The sequence below is a fragment of the Triticum dicoccoides genome, chromosome 2A (genome assembly GCF_002162155.2).
Source record: "Triticum dicoccoides isolate Atlit2015 ecotype Zavitan chromosome 2A, WEW_v2.0, whole genome shotgun sequence".
In the NCBI taxonomy this organism is placed as follows: Eukaryota; Viridiplantae; Streptophyta; class Magnoliopsida; order Poales; family Poaceae; genus Triticum; species Triticum dicoccoides.
Genome location: NC_041382.1, coordinates 68,636,814 through 68,648,207, shown reverse-complemented (window position 1 = coordinate 68,648,207; position 11,394 = coordinate 68,636,814). Strand labels below are relative to the sequence as shown.

At 42.0% G+C, this 11,394-nt stretch overlaps 1 non-coding gene across 1 annotated transcript; it reads left to right on the top strand.

The window, feature by feature from the left end:
* The first annotated feature begins 10,647 nt into the window (after positions 1–10,647).
* TRNAG-CCC lies at positions 10,648–10,718 on the top strand. Its single transcript has one exon. It is a non-coding gene; the product is annotated as a tRNA-Gly (tRNA).
* Positions 10,719–11,394: the final 676 nt, after the last annotated feature.

The following is an 11,394-nucleotide window of genomic DNA, read 5'->3' as shown; positions in this document are numbered from 1 at the left end:
TCATGAAGACACGATGATGGAGATCATGATGATGGAGATCAGGGTGTCATGCCGGTGACGAAGGTGATCATGCCGTGCCTCGAAGATGGAGATCAAAAGGCATAAGATGATATTGGCCATATCATGTAACTTTATGATTTGCATGTGATGTTTATCATGTTTGCATCTTATTTTCTTAGAATGACGGTAGCATAAATAAGATGATCCCTCACAAAGTTTCAAGGAAGTGTTTTCCCTAACTGTGCACCGTTGCAAAGGATCGTTGTTCCGAAGCACCATGTGATGATCGGGTGTGATAGATTTTAACGTTTGCATACAACGGGTATAAGCCAGATTTACACATGCGAAACACTTAGGTTGACTTGACGAGCCTAGCATGTACAGACATGGCCTCGGAACACAGGAGACCGAAAGGTCGAACACGAGTCATATAGTAGATGTGATCAACATGGAGATGTTCACCGTTGATGACTAGTCCGTCTCACGTGATGATCGGACACGACCTAGTCGATTCGGATCATGTATCACTTAGATGAATAGAGGGATGTCTACCTAAGTGGGAGTTCATTAATAATTTGATTAGATGAACTTAATTATCATGAACTTAGTCTAAAGTTGTCTTTACAATCTATCCTGTAGATCCAATGGCCCACGCCAATGTTGCCCTCAACTTCAACGCGTTCCTAGAGAAAACCAAGCTGAAAGACGATGGTAGCAACTATACGGATTGGGTCCGTAACTTGAGGGTCATCCTCATATATAGCTGCCAAGAAAGCATATGTCCTTGAAGCACCGCTAGGTGAAGCACCCATTTTCCCAGCAACTCAAGACGTTATGAACGCCTGGTAGTCGCGTAGTGATGATTACTCCCTGGTTCAGTGCGGCATGCTTTACAGCTTAGAATTGGGGCTCCAAAAGCATTTTGAGCAGCACGGAGCATATGAGATGTTCCAAGAGCTAAAAATGGTTTTCCAAGCTCATGCCCGAGTCGAGAGATATGAAGTCTCTGACAAGTTCTATAGTTGTAAGATGGAGGAAAACAGTTCTGTCAGCAAGCATATACTCAAAATGTCTGGGTTGCACAACCGCTTGCCTCAGCTGGGAGTTAATCTTCCAGATGACTCGGTCATTAACAGGATCCTCCAGTCGCTTCCACCTAGCTACAAGAGCTTTGTGATGAACTACAATATGCAACAGATGGAGAAGTCCATTCCTGAGTTATATTCAATGCTAAAATCAGAGGAGGTGGAAATCAAAAAGGAACACCAAGTGTTGATGGTGAATAAGACCACTAGTTTCAAGAAAGGCAAGGGTAAGAAGAACTTCAAGAAGGACAACAAGGGAATTGCCGCACCCGGTAAGCCAGTTGCCAGGAAGAAGCCAAAGAATGGACCCAAGACTGAGACTAAGTGCTTTTATTGCAAGGGAAATGGTCACTGGAAGCGGAACTGCCCCAAGTACTTAGCGAGTAAGAAGGCCGGCAACACCAAAGGTATATATGATATACATGTTATTGATGTGTACCTTACCAGCACTCGTAGTAGCTCCTGGGTATTTGATACCGGTGCGGTTGCTCATATTTGTAACTCAAAATAGGAGCTGCGCAATAAGCGGAGACTAGCAAAGGACGAGGTGATGATGCGTGTCGGGAATGGTTCCAAGGTCGATGTGATCGCCGTCGGCACGCTGCCTCTACATCTATCTTCGGGATTAGTTTTAACCCTCAATAATTGTTATTTAGTACCAGCTTTGAGCATGAACATTGTATCAGGATCTCGTTTAATGCGAGATGACTACTCATTTAAATCCGAGAATAATGGTTGTTCTATTTATATGAGAGATATGTTTTATGGTCATGCCTCGTTGGTCAATGGTTTATTTTTATTGAATCTCAAACGTGATGTTACACATATTCATAGTATGAATGCCAAAAGATGTAAGGTTGGTAATGATAGTCCCACATACTTGTGGCACTGCCGCCTTGGTCACATTGGTGTCAAACGCATGAAGAAACTCCATGTAGATGGACTTTTGGAGTCTCTTGATTATGAATCATTTGACACGTGTGAACCATGCCTCATGGGCAAAATGACCAAGACTCCGTTCTCCAGAACAATGGAGCGAGCAACCAGTTTATTGGAAATCATACATACTGATGTGCGCGGTCCAATTTGAGGCTCGCAGTGGCTATCATTGTGTTCTCACCCTCACTGATGACTTAAGTAGATATGGGTATGTCAACTTAATGAAACACAAGTCTGAGACCTTTGAAAAGTTCAAGGAATTTCAGAGTGAGGTAGAGAATCAACGTGACAGGAAAATAAAGTTCTTACGACCAGATCGCGGAGGGGAATATTTGAGTCACGAGTTTGGCACGCACTTAAGGAAATGTGGAATTGTTTCACAACTCACGCCGCCTGGAACACCTCAGCGTAATGGTGTGTCCAAACATCGTAATCGCACTCTATTGGATATGGTGCGATCTATGATGTCTCTTACCGATCTACCGCTATCATTTTGGGATTATGTTTTAGAGACTGCTGCATTCACTTTAAATAGGGCTCTATCGAAATCCATTGAGACGACACCGTATGAATTATGGTTTGGAAAGAAACCTAAGCTGTTGTTTCTAAAAGTTTGGGGATGCGATGCTTATGTCAAGAAACTTCAACCTGAAAAGCTCGAACCCAAGTCAGAAAAATGTGTCTTCATAGGATACCCTAAGGAAACTATTGGGTATACCTTCTACCTCAGATCCGAAGGCAAGATCTTTGTTGCCAAGAATGGATCCTTTATAGAGAAAGAGTTTCTCTCAAAAGAAGTAAGTGGGAGAAAAGTATAACTTGATGATGTACTACCTCTTGAACGGAAAAGTAGTGCAGCTCAGGAAGATGTTTCTGTGGTGCCTGCACCGACTAGAGAGGAAGTTAATAATGATGATCATGAAACTTCGGATCAAGGTGCTACTAAACTTCGTAGGTCCACAAGGACATGTTCCGCACCAGAGTGGTACGGCAACCCTGTCCTGGAAATCACGTTGTTAGACAACAGTGAACCTTCGAACTATGAAGAAGCGATGGTGGGCCCAGATTCCAACAAATGGCTTGAAGCCATGAAATCTGAGATAGGATCCATGTATGAAAACAAAGTATGGACATTGACAGACTTGCCCGATGATCGACAAACCATAGAGAATAAATGGATCTTTAAGAAGAAGACTGACGCAGATGGTAATGTGACCATCTATAAGGCTCGGCTTGTCGCTAAGGGTTATCGACAAGTTCAAGGGATTGACTATGATGAGACCTTCTCACCCGCAGCGAAGCTGATGCCCGTCCGAATCATGTTAGCAATTTCCGCATTCTACGATTATAAGATATGGCAAATGGACGTCAAAACGGCATTCCATAATGGTTTCCTTAAGGAAGAATTGTATATGATGCAGCCGGAAGGTTTTGTCGATCCTAAGAATGCTGACAAGGTATGCAAGCTCCAGCGCTCCATCTATGGGCTGGTGCAAGCATCTCGGAGTTGGAACATTCGCTTTGATGAAATGATCAAAGCGTTTGGGTTTATGGAGACCTATGGAGAAGCTTGTGTTTACAAGAAAGTTAGTGGGAGCTCTGTAGCATTTCTCATATTATATGTGGATGATATACTATTGATGGGGAATGATATAGAACTTTTGGAAAGCATAAAGGCCTACTTGAATAAGTGTTTTTCAATGAAGAATCTTGGAGAAGCTGCTTACATATTAGGCATCGAGATAGATCGAGACTCCTCATTGGTCTTTCGCAAAGCACATACCTTGACAAGATATTGAAGAAGTTCAATATGGATCAGTCCAAGAAGGGGTTCTTGCCTGCATTGCAAGGTGTGAGATTGAGCATGGCTCAATGCCCGACCTCGGCAGAAGATAGAGAAAAGATGAGTGTCACCCAATCCTAAGCATAGCACAAGATCGCGTAGTTCGTTTGCTAGAGCTTTTCTAATGTCAAGTATCGTTTCCTTAGACCATGAGATTGTGCAACTCCCAGATACCGTAGGAATGCTTTGGATGTATCAAACGTCACAACATAACTAGGTGACTATAAAGATGCACTATAGGTATCTCCGAAAGTGTCTGTTGGGTTGGCACGAATCGAGACTGGGATTTGTCAATCTGTGTGATGGAGAGGTATCTCTGGGCCCACTCGGTAATGCATCATCATAATGAGCTTAATGTGACTATTGAGTTAGCCACGGTATCATGCATTACGAAACGAGTAAAGAGACTTGCCGGTAACGAGATTGAACAAGGTATAGGGATACCGACGATCGAATCTCGGGCAAGTAACATACCGATGGACAAAAGGAATTGTATACGAGATTGATTGAATCCCCGACATCGTAGTTCATCCGATGAGATCATCATGGAACATGTGGGAGCCAACATGGGTATCCAGATCCCGCTGTTGGTTATTGGCCGGAGAGAGGTCTCTGTCATGTCTGCATGGTTCCCGAACCCGTAGGGTCTACACACTTAAGGTTCGGTGACGCTAGAGTTGTTATGGGAAATAGTATGTGGTTACCGAAGGTAGTTCGGAGTCCCGGATGAGATCTCGGACGTCACGTGGAGTTCCAAAATGGTCCGAAGGTGAAGATCGATATATTGGACGAAGGGTATTGGAATCGGGAAGTGTTCCGGGGGTACCAGGCTATGGCCAGCATGATTGAAAGGTGTTTCGGGAGCCCCGGCAAGTGTTGCAGGGCCTCATGGGCCAAGGGGAGGGGGCAAACCAGCCCACTAAGGGGCTGTGCACCCCCACACCCTTTTCCCACGTTACTTGGGGAGGTGGGGCGCCTCCACCTGGCTTGGGAGGCAAGCCTCCACCTGCTTGGCTTGGGGGGCAAGTCTACCTAGGGTTTCCCTATAGGGAGATCCAATCTGCCCTAGCCGCCGCCCCCTAGGAGAAACCCTAGGGCGCCTGCCCCTCTCTCCCCTTCCCCTATATATAGTGAGGAGGTGGGAGGGCAGCCATACCCTTCCCCTGGCGCAACCCTCCCCCTCGCCAACTCCTCCTCCTCTTCCGTAGTGCTTGGCGAAGCCCTGCCGGAGAACCACAAGCTCCTCCATCACCACGCCGTCATGCTGCTGGAGTTCTCCCTCAACTTGTCCTCTCCCCTTGATGGATCAAGAAGGAGGCGACGTCCCTAGACTGCACGTGTGTTGAACACAGAGGCGATGTTCGTTCAGCGCTAGATCGGATCTTCCGCGATTTGAATCGCCGCGAGTACGACTCCATCAACCGCGTTCTTGTAACGCTTCCGCTTAGCAATCTTCAAGGGTATGAAGATGCACTCCGTCTCTCTCTCATTGCTAGCATCTCCTAGATTGATCTTGGTGACACGTAGGAAAATTTTGAATTATTACTACGATCCCCAACAAAGTGATGTCCAAAAGCTCATGTGTAGGCATAAATCTTGCATTAGCATCAGGCCGATGAGAGAGTTCTCTCTGCACACCCAGATGTTCAGTTAGATTAGAACCCACTACAATGCATAGTCCCTTTGAAGAAAAAACCCATCAAACTTGGCCGAATAAGATAGATAGATCGAGGAGCATACATGGCTGTTTAATTATATATCAAAAAACCTCAAAAAATCAGTTGAGTTCAAAGGACAATATGATCATAAAGTGACAATCCATCATATCCCAACGAAGACAACTACGAATTACATCGAATTGATCTTGATCATGTGAGGCAACTCACTGGAACTTGATATTGAAGCTGAGAGAGGGAGGGAGAGAGAGAGAGAGAGAGAGAGAGGGAGAGAGCCATCTTGCTACCGCTATGGACCCTAATTAAGGTCCCAATAAAACTACTCACAAATGGTCATGGAGTTAGCAAGGTTGATGAAGAAGTCTCCGGCAATGGATTCCCCCTCCGGTAGAGTACCAGAACATGCCTCTAGATTGGATCTCCTCGAAACAGAAGCTTGCGGTGGCGAAAAAATTCAGAGAAAATTGGTACCGAGGGTTTCAGGAATTATGGAATTTATGAAGGGAAGAATGGGCGTAAGGCAGTGCTTGTGGGGCCCATGTGGCCACGGGGCACACCTAGTGCATGGGCGTGCCACCAGGCCCTATGGGTCCCCTGCCCCCGGTGCTTTTCTCGAATCTTCGTTGCCCGAAAAAAACATATTAAATACTCATGTCTTTTTACCTCGATAGATATCAATTTTCTGAAAAATCAAAAACATGCACGAAACAAGAACTGACACTGACACTAAATTAATAGGTTAGTACAAAAAATAACATAAAATGCTATAAGAAGTATACAAAAGTGATACTATAATAGCATGAAACAATCACAAAATATAGATACGTTTGAGATGTATTAATGGCTGAAGGTTTCTCCCAAGTCAAAGATATCAGTTATGGTGAAACCTTTGCTCCAGTTGCTCGCCTTGAATATATTCACATGTTGCTTGTAGATGCATCGCATCATAATATTAAGATGCAACAAATGAATATGAAGAATGCATTTCTTAATGGTCTCCTAAATAAATTGGTGTATGTCAAACAACCTACAGGTTTCGAGGATCCCAAGTTCCCCAGTCATGTCTATAAATTTGAAATCCCGCTTCATGACTATAAACAAGCCCACGTGTGTGGTATGAGAAACTTACCAAGTTGTTAAAGGATCGTGGCTTTGAAATTGGACTAATTAGTCCTACTCTTTACTAAGAGGGTTCAAGGGGTTTTGACATGAAATTTTGACCATTGTCGGTGATGATACTATGGGGCATGCTGTAACGGTGTATTACACCAGATGGGAATTTGGTGACCGTCTCGATGGCTTTACTAGTAACCTTCATTCAATTCACTTGGTGAACTTATCAACTAGGGCGAGGAGGTAACTATGGCCTCCCTCGGCCCGTCATAGAGGTCCAGTCATGTTGTCACATTCCAGATTTTGTCCAAATCTGGAATGTTATTTTTTTTTACAGTTTTTCCCAAAATTGGTTGTGATTGCCTGTTATTAGCTATAACTTAAATAGGAATTGTTTAATTCGATTGAAAATGTGTTTTTTTTGGAATTATTTAGAACCTTAAATTGTCATTTAGGGCTTACGTGTAAAACCAAAAAATGAGTCCACATAAATATCCGTGGCCATTATTAAATATTTTGGGTTGGAATAATATTCATAAATCCCTAATATTTATTTCAAACCCTAAATCCATTGGCAATTAAATTCAACCCTAAAGGAATTTAGGGGATAAACTGATATACCAAAAATAGGGTGGCAAATTAAATATTTTATTGGGCATAATAAAATGTTTAATAAGCCCCAAATAAGAGTTTGAGCCTCTGATAAAATTTACCAAAAGATGTTTAGTGAACTTGATCTTTTTGAATCAATTTAAAAATTAATTGGGAATATTATATAAGACTATATATTTTATTCGACAGGAAACAAATACCCATAGGACCTAAAGAGGGCCTAATCTTCTATTAATATTCCTAGAGGAATTTAGAACAAGTTGGTTTTGAAACAAAATTGAAATTCAAAACAAAATAGAAAAACTGAAAGAAAAAGAAAAGGAAAAGGAAAAGGAAAGCAGCAGCAGCCAAGCCCAACTAACATACGCGTGCGCAGCCCACCTAAGCCGCCTACAACTATTGATGGGCAACAAACGTGTATTGAGACAATATTAGGAAATTCACACTCATCCAAAAAAAATTCAAAAAAATACATAAAGAATTAAAACTTAAAATTAAAGGCACTACCATCATATGGTCGTACGTCTAGCACCACTGCTACCTTTGACTAAGCAAATACAACTCCTACAATGGGCTTGCGTGTTTTATAGTGTGAGATGAGATAGAAACGACCTGCATACAATAGAACATAGCCACCAATTGATTATCTGAAGGATCTTATTTCCAGAAGTAACAAACAAGTCACGAACATAGGGTTTCTACACTTGAGCTCAAATGCACCCGCGAACTGAAAATTAGCGAAACCTTCAATTTTTTCTGATTATTTTTTCAATGAATATTGTTGAATTTTCTACGTATGTGCACTTTTTCCTGAATAAAAATCATTCCTAATGCTTGGGACGAAATAAATAAATTTGATGTTCCAAAAAGAATATCTTAGAAAGCATTTGGAGTATTGATTTTGATATTTTTGCCTAGACTTGCACGAATGTGATTTCATCATGTATACTTGCACGCAGGCAAAAAACTAAGGAATGTTTGTTGTCGAAAAATATTTTTTGATTATTTGCACTCCAATACTCGACAAACATCAATTGAGGAGTTACCCCATAGCGAACTATTCATTCGCTAGGGGATGGAGGATCGAGCGAGACCTCCCTGTTGCATCCCACATTCGTTGTAGCTGTGTTTTCAAGCGAACCCAAGCCGGCCCAGATGGGCCAGAAAATTAACGAGGTGAGCAGAAAAAAGGCCACACCCATGACTTCTTTCTTACATAAAATATGCTATCAAATGAAAAGAAAATATTTTCGAACGCAGAAAAAGTAGAGAAATATAAATTTATAATTGACATCCTCTAATTCATAAAAATTGCCATGCTATACGTACTCCCTCCGGTCCCTTTTACTCCGCATATTAGGTTTGTCCGAAGTCAATCTCATCCAACTTTGACCAAATATATATAAAAAATTATAGACATTCACATAACAACACCAATATCATTAGATTCATCTTAGAATATATTTTCATACTATATTTATTAGATATTATAGATGCTAATAATTTCTAATATAAATTTGGTCAAACTTAGCAAAGTTTGACTTTCGGCAAATCCAATGTGCAGAGTAAAAAGGACCGGAGGGAGTACTTTATAAAACTCCCATCCTCTAATTTATAAATTTACGATAGTATATTTTTCCGTGGAAATAATATACACCTACGACAAATAATTTGGCATGCTCTAATTAATTAAATTGCCATGGCTAATTAAAAAATTGACATGGTCTAAACAATGCAATTGCCATGCTACCCAAAAAACTACCATGGTCTAATTAATAAAGTTTGCATGGTCTAAATAATATTACGGCCATGCTACTATAATAGAATTCCACGTTAAAAGTTTAAGAAATTTGTTATCTAAGCAACTTGGCGACTTTTGGGAATTTATAATGGGCACATGTCCAAGTTAAGGATTTAGTTATTTGAAAAAGATGAAAAAATTTAGGAATTTGTTTCACTAAAATTGAAAAAACACATGGCAAAATTTTGGAAATTTGTAATAAGCACGTGGCAAAAGTTAGGGATTTATTTCTTTGATTTTTTTCCAAATTTAGGAATTTTCCATGGACACATGGCAGATTTATGGATTTTGTTCTTAAAAAACTTGGCAATTTTTGAATTGTAAATTTGCTATGGTTCTAGTTTTTTTACCATGGTTAATAAAGTGAATTTACCATGGTTATGTTATTATAAACATTTCGAAAAATTACCATGTGGACATTACAGAAAATGTACAAAATTTGCCATGTGACAAGTTGAAAAAACTCATAAATTTGCCACCGTCGCCATGTGGACGTGGAGCCGCCGCGCCGCCTCGTCGCAGGTGAGCTCCACCTTCTCCCCCATGGCCAGCCGTCGCAACACCCCCTCCTCCTCCATCCTCTCCTAACGCCATGGTCAGCGACACCTGCGGACGTCGACGGAGACAAAGATGGGCACCGTCATGGCCACTTCCTCGGTCTCGCCTCAGTGGTGACTCGGGGATGGCGATGCCCGTGGCGGCTACACGTGTGGGAGGATACACCGAGGAGGTCGCGAGGCCTAGGCGCTGGACACCACCACCACGCCTCGCCGACCACCATTGTGCAGCCCCGTCGACCACGAACACGCATTCCCTGACGACGACGACGACAAAGATGCAGCCCCGGCAACTACTGTCTCTCCGAGCACAGCCAGCCTCCACCCGCACCATATGCGTGAAGAAATGACGGGAATCGCCAAGATCTGCGGCTGCAACCACAACACTTCGCTAGGATCGTCGGGAAAGAGTTGTCGATGGGGAGAATAGCCGGGGAAGGGGGAATGAGCATGTGGGGACGAGAGTTAGGGGATGAGGGAAGAGGAAGCCGAGTTCGTTCGCTAGATACGGCGCCTGCGCGAATGAGTCCAAGATGCTGACGTGGCAACAACCTAGGTGATCGGACGATCGAGAGGTCGTTCGTTGGGGGCTCTGAAAAATCTGACATCATTTGAAAAATCTGACATCATTGAGCTCGGGACTAGAATAATATTTCCAAGGAGTGCTTCTCTTCCTTCACTTTATTAATTACCCTTTATCCCTCGTATAAGATTATACTCCCTCCGTCCCAAAATGAATATCTCAACTTTATACTATTTCTAGTACAAAGTCATACCCCTTAAAAAAAGTTGTACTCCCTAAAAAATGTATAAAATTATATTAAACTTGAGATACTTATTTTGGAGGGACAACGAAAAACACAGCATATTGCTGTGTGATAACCGCAAAGGCCTCGGCAGAAGAAAAATTGGAGGACACTGTGCATTCTTATTTCGTATGTATAATGTTCGTATGTGCTTTTGGTACCACCAGAATTCTAAATCCGCTACAAATAAGAAACTAACTTTATTAACTGTGCGGGCGCATCTGGTGTAGTGGTATCATAGTACCCTCCCACGGTACTGACCAGGGTTCGATTCCCTGGATGCGCACATACATTTTTGCCGCTTTTTTTTTTTTTTGAGATCAATGGCACTCGGCCCAGTTGTGTTGCTTGGCCCAAGGTGTACATTGGGCTGAGTAGCACCGTAGATCGTATTTCAGGTGGCCCATCTAGTTCTTTTTTACATCAATTAGACAATTGCCCGTGCGTTGCAACGGGAGTATAAACATTCTAGTAGATTAGCCCCTGACTGCACGACTATTATTGTACTATATTATTGTTTTTGAGAATCCATGTATATTATTATATTGATACGCTAAAATCTTACCAAATGTTTGTATGCAATCGCCATGATTTCTTTGCCATTTTATTGTTAAGCACTTATTTGGTAAGAATTTAATGACTTGCCAACAAAATATGTGTTTATTTTGGTAAGTTAATAAACATGAGACAATTAAATGGATGGGAGAACAATCAAATATGAGAGGAAAAAAATCAAAGAGGATAAGGAAACAGTGCGACGTATATATGGAAGGTTGGACGAAAAAGAGGTGAAATGGGAACCTTACGTTCTTTTTAAGTAGTAGAGATGTACATTGGGCTGAGTAGCACCGTAGATCGTATTTCAGGTGGCCCATCTAGTTCTTTTTTACATCAATTAGACAATTGCCCGTGCGTTGCAGCGGGAGTATAAACATTCTAGTAGATTAGCCCCTGACTGCACG